This window comes from Camellia sinensis, chromosome 11 (genome assembly GCF_055761805.1).
Source record: "Camellia sinensis isolate YWXY chromosome 11, ASM5576180v1, whole genome shotgun sequence".
NCBI classification, from domain to species: domain Eukaryota; kingdom Viridiplantae; phylum Streptophyta; class Magnoliopsida; order Ericales; family Theaceae; genus Camellia; species Camellia sinensis.
In genome coordinates this window covers 111,525,169-111,540,535 of record NC_138971.1, presented here as the reverse complement: position 1 = coordinate 111,540,535, position 15,367 = coordinate 111,525,169, and the positions used below count along the sequence as shown (strand labels likewise).

Sequence of the window (15,367 nt, the reverse complement as noted above, 5' to 3'; positions counted from 1 at the left end):
AAACCACACATGGTTTCAGAATTGATGAAACTACTTGTTTCAATAATCAAGTTGAATACGAAGCCTTAATTATGGGACTTGAGATACTTATTGGTTTACAAGCTCATGCATTTGATATATTTGGAGATTCCCAATTGGTGATTAATCAGGTAAAATGAATCTTTAAATGTCACAGTGCAAGCATGTTGCCATACTATGTTGCTACTGTACATTTGCTTTCCTATTTCCAAGTGGCAGCTGTAACTTACCTCCCAAGATTCATGAATCACAAGGCTAATGATGTGGCCCAGAAAGCTTCGAATTTTAGAATAAAGGATAATAATGATCAAATAAATATGGGCCAAGCAATATATCAAAAGTTGATACTGCCTTTAGCAAAACGAGGTTTATTGGTAGAAGCCAATCAAAACAACTTGCAAAAGCAGGATTAGAGACATCCAATCATTTAGTATTTGACTGGACCTTCTTTGAAAGCCAGTAGAAAGCTTAAGTTACAGTCCATGTAGTTTATAGTGTACGAAAATGCTCTTTATAAAAGAGGGGCAGATGGTCTCTTATTAGAGTATTTGTGACCAAATGAAGCATTGACTGCCATGACTGAGGTGCATAAAGGCATTTTTGGTGCTCACCAGCCTGGGGTTAAGATAAGATGGTTGCTTCGAAGGCACTCTTATTACTGGCCAACCATCCTTAAGGATTCCATATAGTATGCAAAAGGTTGTCAAGCATGCCAAAAGCATGGTATGATAAGACATGTTCTAATAATTGATCTGCATGCAGTGGTGAAGCCTTGGCCATTCAGACGGTGGGCAATGGACATGATAAGGAAAATTTACCCACCTTCTTCGAAACAACACTGTTTCATTTTAGCAGATACAAACTACTTTACTAATGGATTGAGGCTAAGCACTATAAAATTGTGGATCAAACAGAAGTAATTGATTTTATCAAGGAATTGACCCATAAGTTTGGTATTCCATAGACCATAACTGTGGATAATGAGACTGTGTTTGATAGAAAACTAGTAAAAGCTTTCGCAGCCAAATTTGAAATTAGTCTTATTAATACCACCCCCTATTATGCACAAGCAAATGGCTAGGTAAAGTCATCGAGCAAATCCTTGAAGAAGGGAATACAGAGGGTTGTTAAAGACAATCCTAGAGATTGACACAACTTATTGTTGGATGTATTATGGGCTTACAGGACTTCCTAAAGATCAAGCACAAGATTTACTCCTTATGCCTTAGTATATGAGCATGATGCAGTTTTGCTTGTTGAGATTAATATAAAGTCTTTAAGGATCAAATGCCAGGATCACCAAAGTACTGATCAGTATCATCAAAGCATGTAGTTGGGATTAGAAAATGTCAATGAGGCCAAAATTTTGGCACTAAACAATATCCTTTTACAAAAAATAAAAACAACCAAAAGCTACAACAAAAGGGTCCAACACATCAGCTTTGATGAAAGGGACTTGGTTTGGAAAACAATATCTCCAGTAGGAATCAAAAGCCACAAGTTTGGCAAGTGGTCACCTAAGTGGGAGGGGCCATACCAAGTCCATAGAGTCCTACCTGGAGGAGCCTACTATTTGAAGAATCCAAATAGACATGTGCATCCCAAAAAAATTAATGGTAGATATTTGAAGCATTATTACCCAACTGTGTACGAGGCATAAGGGGTATAGGATCATTATACGAAATGCCAAGAAGAAATAAGAAACGTTTGGGTAAATAATAATGGTGTTTCATTTCATAATAAATCAAGTACATTTTGTCACAACTTAGCCCGAAATTCATTACAGTTTTTCAACTGTTCCCTTACAATAAATTCTCTACTTCTAAGTACTGGGAGCAGCTGAATGGCAGTGTTCATCTCCTGCTTGCAGTTTGATAGCCCCTAGTGAGAAGAATGTAACTTCTTTGCATTTTGCTCCAAAGTCAGGTTGACTACTGTTAGTTCCTTCTCTAATTATGCCTTCTTTTGTAGGAGTTGAGCATAGAACTATGGAGCAGAGGAGTGTTTTCCCTTCAACATTGAGACCTCAGAATGGACATGAGAAACAAACTCCTTGTCTTTTAAAAATTCTTTCTTTGCAACCTTGGCTAGCTGATGAATATTGACATAAAATTCGATGGGTCTGCTGCCTGAGACAAATGACCTTTAAAGGTAGCATTGGTCTGTTTAAAGAGTTGGCAGCATTTGAGGAACCCATTTTTCATTGTTGGCTTTTGTAAAGCCTCGAATGGGATCCTTGAGAAAGTCTTAATCAACTCCAAGCAGATGCCCAAATCCACCTAAGGAAGAGAGATGGTGGATTCAGCGGCAGAAGAACCTTTAATTATCTCCAGAAAGGAGTCAGCTAGGTCAAAGGGCTCAGCCTCATTGGCAGATGGAAGCACTGGTGTAGATATCCCAAATAAGTTTTCCAGTTAAGCTTCGAAGATGTCCATCTCTTCCTCTGACAGGGGGAGTGTAAAGGAGCTGCTAATTGAAGGCAATGTTGAAGTAATTGGTGGAGGAGAAGGAGAGGAAGATGCCTCAGTAGTATCAATAGTCCTAGACACCAGCAGGTCTAAGGAAAGGGGACTAGAGTAGGGTATTTAAGGAAATGTTAGGGGGCTACCAGTCTCATCCCTAGAGGAGCTAGCTGCTGAGGAAGAAGGGGGGTAACAGGCATACTCTTAAAAGGTAAGGGGATGGCTAGGACTCTAAGAGGTATGGAAGTAAGCAGAGGAGAGGTAATGGTCACCATGGGCCAGTTGAGAAATTCAACAAGATTAGGAGAGGCAGAGGAAATGATGATTGGTAGATCAACCCTTAAAGGAATTAAGGAAGAGGTCATAGGGAGTGTAGAGGCAGGAGTTAGAAATTTCATCTGCAGAGGCTCTACACTCATTGGAAAATTGATATTTGTTTTCCCTTTTCCTTTTAGGGCCTTCCTCAAATCCACAAGGCTCAAGAATGATCTTTCAGTACTTTGTGGAGGAGAAAAAGAAGGTTGTGAAGAAGGCATAGGTAGGCTAGCTGCTGCATAATCAAAAGAAAAGGGGTATAAAAACAACACTAAAGGATTATATTAAAACCAGAGGTGTTGTAAAAAGAAAATAAGAGATACCAGCAGTTGCAGTAGTAGTAGTTGAAGAGTTGCGAAAGGTATGATGTTCAACAGCTTTATTCTTCTTTACTGCCTCCTGGTTTGTTGCCTCGACAATAGTAGTTTCTTCATTTAAGATCTTCTGGTGCCTCTTCTTCTCAGATCTTTAAAATACAATGACCTCCTTGGCCCGTTCCTTTTCTACTGCCTTAACAGCTGCTTCGTGAGCAAAATCTATGATAAGTTGGACAGCAGAAGAAGCTGGTTGCTTCCTTCTTTCAAAGGGGCCTCCTCTTCTTCATCCTCTTTCAAAAGGACCTTAAAGGCCTCTTCCATAGGCTCGAGCTTGATATGGGCCTTTCTTTTCTGCTGTTTGCCCCCCAGTGTGTCCAAAGTTTGTGCTCTCTGAGGTGAGACCTCCTGCGAAGTTCCTATACCAGTAAAAGAAACTTTAAGTAAAAGAATAATATAAAGGAAGGAAAAGAAACGCAAGAGAAATGGCAGAATAGGTACCCTTTTTGATAGCAGCTTTGGTAATTCTAGGGGAGGAGGCTGCAGTGGCGGTAGAGGCAATGGCAATGCCAACCTTCTTGGTTTTGGCTTGCCCACCCTTGAATGATATATCTAACTCTTTTAGCAAGTCCAGGGTGTGGGTGGCAAGTTGCACCTCCATGTTGACAGACCACCAGTTCTTAAACCTGGTCATGGCTTTACTATAGCCAATGAAAGGCACAAATTCGAAGCTAGAAAGATCTTTTATGAACTTAATTGTTGCTTCATCTAGCCTAGAAAGATCTTTTATGAACTTAACTGTTGCTTCATCCAGCCTAGATTTTGGTACCTTCAGGTTTCTAGTGTCAAGGTAAGAATTGGAAAGGCTGCAGAGTGAGACCGGAATCCCTTGGCTAAGCCTGAATTGCCTTGCAAATTATAAGGGGCAGTAGGCCTCAAAGATGCACTTGTAAGCCCTAGGATTTAGAGTACCAATAAAAAGATCCCTTGGCAGCAGAATAGAAGCCCACTTTTCCTTGTGAATAGGCCTGGAACAGGTGGTATCCACTAAAAAAGCTCTTAACCATGCTAGTCCCACAGTAACATTAAAGGGATAGAAGAAGGAAGGACGAGCAACTAGTGGCAGGTGATGGAACAAAGAGAAATAATAAACAAAGCTGGAGGGATATAAGGAGACTCTGGCATATTTCTCCCCATAGGTGGTAGGCTTCTGCACCAAAAATCTTAAGCTTCGATAGTGAAAGTCGATGAAGTAGGCAAAAAGCCAAAGTTGGAGGATCCAAATAGGACCCCCTTGATTAGGCTCTAGAGGCCTCTCACAAAATTGAGAATAGACCCTATACACATGGCCAAGAACATAAGGGGCCAAGGCTATCCTTTTCCCTGAAGCCAGAGCCTTGGCAAGTGGAACAAATTCAATCATTATTTTCATATAAAAAGTACAAAAAAGGAATTTATAAAGCCAGTAGAGAATGGAAAAAAAAAAAAAAAAAGAACTCACGGTCGGTTACATGACTTTCCTTTTTATTCTTAGAGGCTACGAAGTCACTATAAGAAAAATTAGAAGAGGAAACAGAGAAAGACCTTAAGGTCTGGGTAATGAGGACCAAAAGGATCCCCAGCAGGTGAAAGCCCTAGAAGAGGGCACATGTCCAGAACATTAGGGGCCATCATACCACACCAAAATTGGAAAAAGTTGAAGGCAAGATTCCAAAAACAGAGGGCAGTTGGAATAAGAAAAGGGTCCTCAGGAATTATGAACCTAGAGAGTCGAAGGGCATCAAGAATGCAAAGATCCTCCAAATCTTGCTCCTTAGCTCCAACTACTCTATCATACCACTCTTTCTATTCAGTCTTCTATGTGGGCAAGCAAGGGTGAGGTTGGTTAACCCTCAAGCTCCCCCAGTTGTAGCTTCCTTTGTAGAGGAGGTAGTGGTCCTACAAGTGTGGGTATAAGGGAGGAAGTGTAGCAGGAGCCTCTTTAAAGATGGGGCCAAGAACGTATTCCCCTTGAGCATGGTGACGAGGGACGAAGATTCTCCCATCAGTCGCACTTTGACCCTCCAGTGTCTCGTACTTGGCTATCTCATCAGTAATGCATCTCCTCAAAGCCACTGAGGGACGTAAATGTTCAACAACTGGTATTTTATCAGAGGAAGAAGAAGCCATTGATGAGGGATGAAAAGGAGAGTGAGGAGAGTAGGAGGAGAAAGGTAAAGGAGTTGAAGTCAGCAACAATGGGAGTAAAGATAAAGACTAGACAAGCAAATATTTATGAGCACGAGAAATTGGGGTTTTATAACTTCTTGTCCAAATTACCCATTTAACTTAATGGGTCAAATAAGCCCAAGTTATTTGAAATTTTATTTTGACTCATGTGGGATTAAGGCCTTTTTTAGAAGGATCTTTAAACACATTTTTTGACCTACTACAAAGAAAAAAAAATTCCTTTAAAGCAGTATGTTTTTACCTCTAAAGGGAAAACAATATACTTCGAAGTATTTCGCTTGGCTTCAAAATGGGTAGTTGGCTTCGAAGCCAATATTTTGTCAGAATATTGAAGCCTATACTTTAACCTAGGTGGGGTTAGGACTTATGTAATGATTCGAAGGTATTAAAAGTATGTTCCTACGCTTTCTATCAAAGAAGATTTCCTTCGAAGGAGTATTTTATTTTCTTTTAAGAAAGTAAGTGTATTTTAGAGTGCTTGATTTGGCTTCGAAATAAGTGGGTATTGTGTGGCCAGTATTTATTGGTAATGAATTTTAAAATGGCAGGACTTGCACATTAGCAAAAAATGTCAGAGGAAAAACCCATGTTCTTAAGGCGTGAAAGCACATTCTTCGACTTTCTACCTACCAGAACCCTTCGAAGGTATGTTTTTATCACCTTTTGAGGAGGAGTCATGCTTCGCAACACTTGATCAGACTTCAAAGTGGATGGTTTGTTTCGGAACTAATATTTTCTATAGTATGTGAACAAGTTGGGGACAAAGACATGCATATTGACAAAAACGAACCATGCCATTGAAACAAAGAAACCTAATTTTATTAACGAGCAAATTTACATTGGGAGAGCCTACATGGTTACATTCTCAATCTCATAAAAATAGGGAATGGACAAGGTTACAAGGTCATGAAATTTAGTCCAGCAATATTCAATAAAAACATGTTCTTTTTCCAACGTATCCTCTATTCTATCTAAATTGGGCTTATCTAGCTAGTGCGCCATTATTTGATGGACAAGTTGTTAGGCCCTCATTTCAAACTCTGTCTGCCTCAGGGCCCTCTTTATTTCATCCACCTCACCCATCTCATACATGACATCAATATCGGTATCCTCACCATATACCGAATCATGGTTCTGGAAGTCTTCATATTTTCAAAAAGATTCTCTGCGTCGTATTGGGTTTGAATACAAGCGGCAGAAATCTCTTCCAACAATTCGCTGGTGGCAAAGGTATTTTTGTATCAGTTAAGCAACAGGGGGAGTTGCCCTAGGAACGTATGGAGTTCTACTTAGGCCACGAGGTTGAGGTTGTGGCTTCAAGAGACAATGTTGCAAGCCCATAGGAAGTTCCTGTGAGGGGTGTTACCCTAAACAACTTCGAAGAATAAGTGAGGAAAGGTAGTGAATAGGGTTTGGGCCTTGTACTGCTGGTAAGTGGTTGGAGGAACTGGAGCTCAGTACGGGGTAAAGTACTGACCTTCGAAGAGGGTAAGCTTTAATTCCTCAATCCAATTAAGATTAGGAGAAAGGGAATGGGCAGTTGGGTCCTCTCCAAAAGAAGGTGAAAATTGGGGCTCGTTCACACATTATAGCCAGTCAGAAGAGCAAAGCTTTGCCTTCTTGGCCAAGAGTGAGGGACTTAATCCCAAAGCTTTGATTGGATGAAGGGTCTTCCGCACTATTTTGGTCGGCAAGGTAGAGAGATACCACACTGAAAGCAGGTTGTCTTCGAGGCAGCAGAGGCGATCAAGTGGTACATAGGGATTACCACAGAGCTGCACAAAGAAGGAGGAACCGCTGTGGGGTCGTCGAATTCAACAAGTCTATGATGGATTCGCTCCCTTGTTTGGGGTTGGGTTAGTATTGTCCAAACATTCCAACCAGTAGTTTTAGTAAAAGAGGAGAAAGCTTCATTCCACGCAAAAGGTTTTGGCACAGATGAAGTGCTTTCAAGATCCATTTGGGCAAGTTTTTGCTCTAAAGGCACATATTTTGCAAAACCCTCCGTAACTTATATAAATGGAGGTGGGGAAATATGAGAAGTTCTTTCGAGATTGATCATCATTGTCCAAAACCTCTTCGTATGCTTGATCAATAAAGGAAGATGTTTGATTAGCCATTAAAGATGTATCAATCCTTTCGCTTGCACAGATAGCGGAGGTAAGGTTCAAGCATAAGAGAAAGTTCAGTGTTTTAAGCATTGCTTGGAGACGATTATACTTCCAGGTTAATTGATTACCATGCACGTCCTAGGATGTGGACAAAAGCGCATTAATCTACTAATATTACCAAGTATTGTCTATATTAGTGTGGGGGGTAATATTGGCTATATATTTTGTATAAACCTATCGTAACCTGACACTTGGATCATAAGGAGCAATTTGGGGAATCAGTAAAGGTCTCTAATCATCAACAGATGCGTGGTAGCTTGTAGCAGTAATAATGGATCCATGAGATATGGGAACAATCAAGATACCCAATGTGGCGTGGTCAAACGGTTGCTTACAATTTAAATTTAAATTCAGGAGGGAAGCCCAACCATGAGAGGGGAATACTGGGAGCAAATTGTTCAAAGCTATACTCAGTGATCATGGAGATCACTTCGACAGTTATCACATATTTTTGCGGTTAGCAGCCACTTCGACGGTTATCTTTGGAGCCGATAAATAGAGGAGAGTGCTGAGAATGTAGAGACCCAAAACCAGATCTAGAAACCAGTTTATTTACTTTATATTTTTCTTTCCAGTCCTTTACTTTCCTGCATTGCACTTCAAATTTCTAGGAGTAATTCTAGATTAGTCTGTTACTGTAATCCCCTTCGAAGCAGCAAAAGTATGAAGGTACAATTGTAAACTCTTGTCTACTTAATGAAGTTCGATTTCTAACACTGTTTTTCCCTCTTCCTTTTACTTTGATTATTCTTCTTAATTTTCTCCTAAAAACCAAGTCACCGGTAAAGTCCTCTTTATTGAGGCTAAAAGAAATTTGAAGCAATCGTCTGACTAATCGGTTGGCATTTACAAACCTTTGTAAGGACTTATTGATCCTTACTGGAACGCTCAAATTACATTTCTAACCTTCAAAAGCCAAAAAAGCCAACAACCACCCATGCGATTTCTCTCTTTGTTGGTTTTCATTTTACAAACCAACATATATATTTTAAAGATTTACACAATTTGGATAATTTTATTCAATTGAATGAAATGATTATTTAGTTATTTTTACTTGTAATACATTTTTTATTATTTCTTAAGTGAACTAAATATAAAAATAAATAGTGTAAATTATAAATACACTTCCTAAAATTTGCTTAAAATATAACTTGTCCCTGTGTTAATGAGATGCTGTTTTTGTAAAGGGTTGCATCCTTGTTTTGTGAGCCTTAGGTACCTTCTTTTTTTTTTTTTTTTTTTTTTTGCTGCTTTATATACATATTATGGATGCAATAGAACCACCTGATGATGTGAATGACGTTAATATAAGCATGTATGAGAGTTTATCTTTTATTTCTATTATTAAATGTCTTTTAATTTATTATTTAATTAGTTTATTCACATAGGTTGGATTTTTGAAATCTAGGGTGTGACATTAGTAAATCTTAAAATGATAAGGACAAACTTTAACATATATGATCCAAAATGTCCTTATAATATTAAAAATCCTAATCTTTTGTATTATTTTTCTCATGGCGTTGTTTCTCTCTCCTATGACCTTTTATATTGTTTAAGTGATTTCAAAACTTTAAAATTTAATAACTTTTTATTTACATCTCTATTTTTTGTAAAATTTATATATTTAAAATCCTATTGACAAAATCTTTCAAGCAACATCTATGAGTAATATGAAATTATGAAGAAAAAGGTTCATGAAATTTCACTAACTTACTGACTTGGATATCAAAATTTTACTAACCAACCGAAATTTCACTAACTTATTGACTTGGTCATGAAAATTTCACAAACTAATTGAAATTTCACTAACATAGACTGACTTGGGTATCAAAATTTCACTGACCTATCTTAGGTCAGTGAAATTTTGTCAATTTTGTTTTTTTAATATTCATTATAGATTTTGTTTTATTCCAAAAATAAAAATTTTATATATAAAACAAAGATTTAGATTAAAAGTTATGGAATTTTAAAATGTTCAAATAAGTTTAAAAAGTGTAGTTGAAGTATTTTTATCACTTTGTGTTTCGGAGGAGTTATACTAATATAGAAAATTATGTTTTCCTTATCCTTCTAAAAAAATATTACTAGGGATCTTAAGTATATATATATAAAAAAAAAAAAAAAAAAAAAAAAAAAAAAAAACAACAACAACAACAACAATAAAAAAACAAAACAAAAACCTTATATATAGGTATATAAATTTTAATTTAAATATAAATGTTTGGTAATAAAGAATTTCATGTTAAATAAAATCCTCGATCTAAATGAATCATAAGATATTAATAAGGTAGACCAAAAAATAAAAATATCTTTTATATTTAATAGAAGAATATTAATTCGTAAAGTTTTAATTTTATAGGTAGTTCGGATTAAGTAGAATTCTTTTACATATTAGATTTTAGCAATAATTAAAGAAAAAGGGTAAATTAGTTTGACATTTTTAAAAAGTAGGAGACAACCATGATATACCACATAGGAGAGAAAGAAAAAAAAAAAAAAAAAAAAAAAAAAAAAAAAAAAAAAGAGAAAAGAGGAGGGAGATATGTCACATAAGAAAGAGAAAAAAATGAAGGAAACACTACTTTTAATAATATATATTAGAGGGTGGCGCATACTATGCGTATGCAATTCAAATAAGTAAGAATAAAATAAAAAATAATAAAATTAATATTATAATTTGTACTTAGTGTAAATGGTATGAGTCTTTCTACATTAAATTCATGGCTATGTGTTCAAGTTTTGCCCACCTCTTTGTATAACTTTTTTTTTTTCTTAGATAAAAAAAAATCAGTGTGTTTGGTTTGAGTTTTCTGGATTAAGCTTTTTGAAAGCTGACTTTTTTTGTTTTCATATTTTTTTGTTTTTAGTGAATATTTTTTAAATTTTAAACATTTTTTTTTTTACTTTTTTAGATGCACCTTACTTAGATGTATCTAAAAAGTAAAAACAATTGTGAAGAAATATTTTTAAAAATTAATTAATACATAAAAACACAAAAAATGTACTTAATTCTTTTTCTTTTTTTTTTGTATTTTTGGTATTTAGTGAATTTTTAAAAGATTTTTTTTACAATTTTTTTACTTTTTAGGTGTATTTATGTTAGGTGTGTCTAAAAAGTAAAAAAAATTGCTTAAAATATTAAAAAAATTCAGTAAAAACAAAAAAACACGAAAAATAAGAAAGTAAAATTTTTTGAAAAGTGGAAACAAGCAAGGTGAATGCCACTTGTTATGAGCAGAGCAAAGATTTTATTACATCAATTGAGGCCTTCACTTAATAATAGTAGTAAAAGGTGGCACACGCGATCCATGTACAATTCAAATAAGTAAGAATAAAATATAATAATAATAAAATCAATATTATAATATGTATTTAATTTAAGTAGTATGAGTCCTCCTACACCTTAAACCCATGGTCATGGGTTCAAGCCTTACCCACCTCTTTGTGTAACTTCTTTTTAAAAATAAAAAACATTGCAATGTACAATGAATAGAGTAAAGACTTCATTACACCAATTGAGGCCTTCATGGGTTCAAGTCTTACCTATCTCTTTGTTTAACTTTTTTTAAAAATAAAAAATGCTGCAACGTGACATAAGAAGAGCAAATGCTTCACTACACTAATTGTAAGGCTTTCCCTTAATAGTAGTATAGATAGTTTTATCTATATCTATACTTATAAAAGGCACTTCATGTTTCATGGCTTGTATTTACGTTTTCCCTTTTTGTCCTTTTATTTAAAATTATTTACTATTGGTGTGACGGCCCCGACCTCCAAACTAGTATATTATGTTATATTAATGAGCCTAATTGCATGATTGTGTGTTTACTTATGTGATTACATGTTTAAATTCGCAATTATCTGTTATTACATGGAATATCTGTTCAAATTGACCACTTAGAGATAGAAATTGAGAGCCTAGACGGCTTCAGAAACTGAAATTTAATAGCGTAATAGACTAATTAGAATAGAATTATATGGTAACTTTAATTGAAAACTAATTTGGATCAAAATAATTAGAATAAACTGATTGAATTAATTAGAATTGAGCCTAGATTACTCAACCTTAATTATACTTGATTAGGCTAAGTTAATCACACCATATAAATAGCTCTAATCAAGCTTATAGGCTCATACTTACACATTTTGAGCTGAGAATTTGAGGAAGGGAGAAGAGACTCAACACTTTAGAGAGAGAAAGGGGAAATTTGAAGAGAATTGCTAGACCAACACTTGAATTCACACATTAGGTATGAGATTCATCCTAAATTCTTAGAATTGAGACATGTAGAAACTAAGAGTATGGAGTTATAGAGTCATTTTCTTGAAATTGGGTAGGTTGAGTATGAATTATCATGAATATGATGAATTTGAGTTGAATCATGCACATGCATGCGTAATCTTTCTTTTTCTTTTTCTTTTTTTGAGTTAAGATTTCTTGAAATTCATACATGCATGAAGCTTAGGAGACATGAACTTGAAGATCATCCATGGATTCATGCACTTCATATCACTTTGTGGTGATTTAACATAAAGAGGACTCAATCCATAGCATGCATGGCTTTAACTTGATAGTTGGAGCTAAAATTTCGACAATTGGGGTTTTATTTTGAATAAATGGTTTCAAATTGGAAGTATTTTCATGTTATACAATGTTTTTCCAAGTTTTTGTACCAAAAACACAAGTTTTGGACCTTTGAATATCAACTTTGAAGCTTAAACCTAGTTCTGGAAATTCCAAAATTCGTGTTGTCTGCTCGAGCGAGGAAAGCTTTGCTCAAGTGTGAAAATCGAGCTCCTAAAAGTTTTATAAGATTTTACAAACCCCTCGAGCGACGACCTTTTTTCCTCAATCTGCCGCTTGAGCGACCGTCGAGCAGAAATTTCATGCAACCAGTACTTTTACCAAGTTTGCAGACCGCTCGAGCGACAGAAGTTGTGCTCGAGTGACCACCTTTGTTTTTGAACCCCTTCTCGAGCGAAGGAAGTTACGCTCGAGCGGAGACCCTATTTTTAGCAAATTTTGAGGATCTCTTTTAAGTGCGTATTTGCATCCCCATGCCACTCCAAGTGTTCTGAGGTGTCATTTAGACTCATATAATCATAGAATGAGTAGAAACACAAAGATAATTGAGTTAAAATGACATGGAGTTTTAATTGTGCTTGGTTATGTGTTTTGTTTAAGTGGACGTCCGAGGCTTAGTGACAACAAACCACTGTGAGTAATAACTTTATAAAGATATGTTCAAGTTATGTTCACTTAATGGATGTACCACATAAAACGATATCGAAAGATCTTGGTGATGAAAACAAATTTTGGTTTGACAATAATGTTAAGCTTCATTCATTTAACCTCTTTATTTTGTTATTATTCACTGAGCTCTAGCTCACTATCTATTTATGTGTAAATATATGTAGGTGGGCAAGCTGAACAGCAGAGTTAGAAAGCCTCGAGTCTACCCCAGGTCAGCCTTTTGAGGAGCTTCTAAGAGAAGTCATTAGGCTCGGGTGGAGCCATATTAGTGGAACCTCTTTTTGTTTGTTTTAGTTGTTTCATGATAAATGTTTTGTTGGATTGTATACTTACAAGACATGAATTTTATGCAATGGTGAACAATGTACTTATGGAACAAATTTTTTGCTTATTATATTAGTTCTCCTCATGTATGCATGGCTCAATGGGTAATTTCTATGTCATTTTTAGACTTCCGCTAAGCCTCTTATATTAAGAGATTTATCTGTATGAAGGCCATAGGTAATCTATGATTACTGGTCAGTTATGACGCTAAACCTATAGGGGCGGGTTTGGGTCCTGACAATTGGAGGCATATACTTTTAGTTTTCCCATTTTGCCTTTTTCTTTTATATTATTTACCAATATTGGTGGGATTGATTTGGAAGAAGGATTTTTTGTAATTATGAAAGGATTCTTGGTCAGTTATGAAACATAATTATTTTGATTTTGAATAAATTACAAATACACCGCTGAAGTTTATTTAAAATATGAAATGCCCCTACAATATTAGAAATTACAACTATTCCTTTAATTTAACAGAATAAATAGTAAAAAAAAAATGTCGAAACAAAAATAATTTGAATAAAATATGAAAATAATTATTTAAAAAAATGAAAATTTGTGTTAGAAAATTTGCATTTGGGAAATTTAAATTTATCACAATAATAACTCGTGCCTTGCATAGGTCTAAAAAAAAAATATATATATATATATATAAATATATATATATATATATTTATATTTTAAATCCAACCAAACCAAAGTTTTACAGTGATATCACATGATCATTGGCATGTAATATCACCATTCAATTATTCCATCCTAATCAATCTCAATAAAAAAAAATCCACTCATTTGAATTAAAACTTTATCTCATCTATTTATTCCATAATTGTACCTTAATAGTTTTAAAATTTTGTCTTATTATTTCATTTCATTTGGTAAACTCAATAAAATATTAGAGTAAAAGGTCATAGTAACGCATGCCTTGCATGAGCCTTTACACTAGTATATATATATAAGAATAGGTTTGGTTGAGAAGGCACGTCTTTTGTTGCCTATTTTGCCATTAGTTTTTTTTAGAATTTTCTATTTTGCCCTTCAGTATGGTTGGTGAATTAATTTGAGTGGTGGGACTTTTGGAAATTATCTTACAAATTTTGGTTAATTGTAATTAGGCTAACAGTCCAAAAGGAGAGACTTTTTTGCTCTTTTTTATTTTTTTATTTTTTAAGTAATGTTAGAATGATTATTTGTATTGTGACGCCCCAAATCTACACTATTGGTTTAGTCAAGGGAAAGTCACTAATGAGTCCTATGGTCAATAACTAAGTAAGATCCCAGATCGCCATAGGAGACAAATTAGCCTCCCTTCTACGTCCAGCTTTCTTAGGTAGCGCACTACCTTTTTGATAGATCTTAAGAGGCATTGACACAAGGTCTCGTAAGGGACATCAAGGGTTATATTGGTGTTAGAATATAAATACATAATAACAGAATAATTACGAATATCCTTAATTACAAAAGCTCGTTCCATTACATTATATCCCAAAAGAAAATTTAAATTTTCATATGAGCCTTACAAAACATAAAAAGGGAAATTTCTAACTTTTCTAAGATAGCCAAATGTCTTCAAAGGTTTCCGGCTCATCGTCTCCTGCTATAAGCTTCTCTTCAGCACCTGGCATGATACGCCGTGAGCTTTGAATGCCTAGTAAACGCACACACACCCCATCTCTTTTTTCCAGTCCAGTACACAACAACATTTACAAAAAAGACAAAACAAAGGATCATGGCATTTAAATTCATAGCTGTAGACGTCCCCGAACGTCCCAGGAGGAAATCCCCCCCTCCCCCCGGTTTTGTTCATTTGGGCTCACTATAGTTCGGACTCGAATTGTCACGGTTCTTAATCTGATCTCACAATGTGCAATGTGAGATTGATAAATCACCAAAGAGTCTGAATCCGGCAAATCGTTTTGAAAAACAGATTTTTAGAAAGAAGTGCCAAACATGGACTGCTTTGCCAGATACAGAGTCGCCACCTAAATATTTTTTATGGGGGAATTTAGGAAACCCTGACTCGTTTGCCTAAGGCCACGTGTCCGTCAACACCAAAGTTGCCTTGGCTCGGGAACTTGGGTACGATTGGGGAAGGTCAGCTATGAGCACCCCCGCTCGCCCGATCAAAGATCGACCTCTACTAACCATGATATCAAGTTTTGAAAACATTATGTTCTTATTCCGGTTAATTAGCTAATCTTACTATGTGATGCGCACAACACAAAAATATAGACTAGATCGCCTAATTTGGAACAAAGCATCGCATATCCGTTGTTTGGA

The 15,367-nt window shown here is 35.5% G+C and overlaps 1 long non-coding RNA gene across 1 annotated transcript in view; it reads right to left on the bottom strand.

Moving 5' to 3' along the window:
- Nucleotides 1–14,508: 14,508 nt before the first annotated feature.
- LOC145803213 (uncharacterized) overlaps nucleotides 14,509–15,367 on the bottom strand; it is a 34,727-nt gene continuing 33,868 nt past the window's right edge. Inside the window, exon 3 of the long non-coding RNA XR_014345335.1 lies at nucleotides 14,509–14,705. This is a non-coding gene — a long non-coding RNA (uncharacterized LOC145803213). The remainder of the gene's footprint in view (nucleotides 14,706–15,367) is intronic.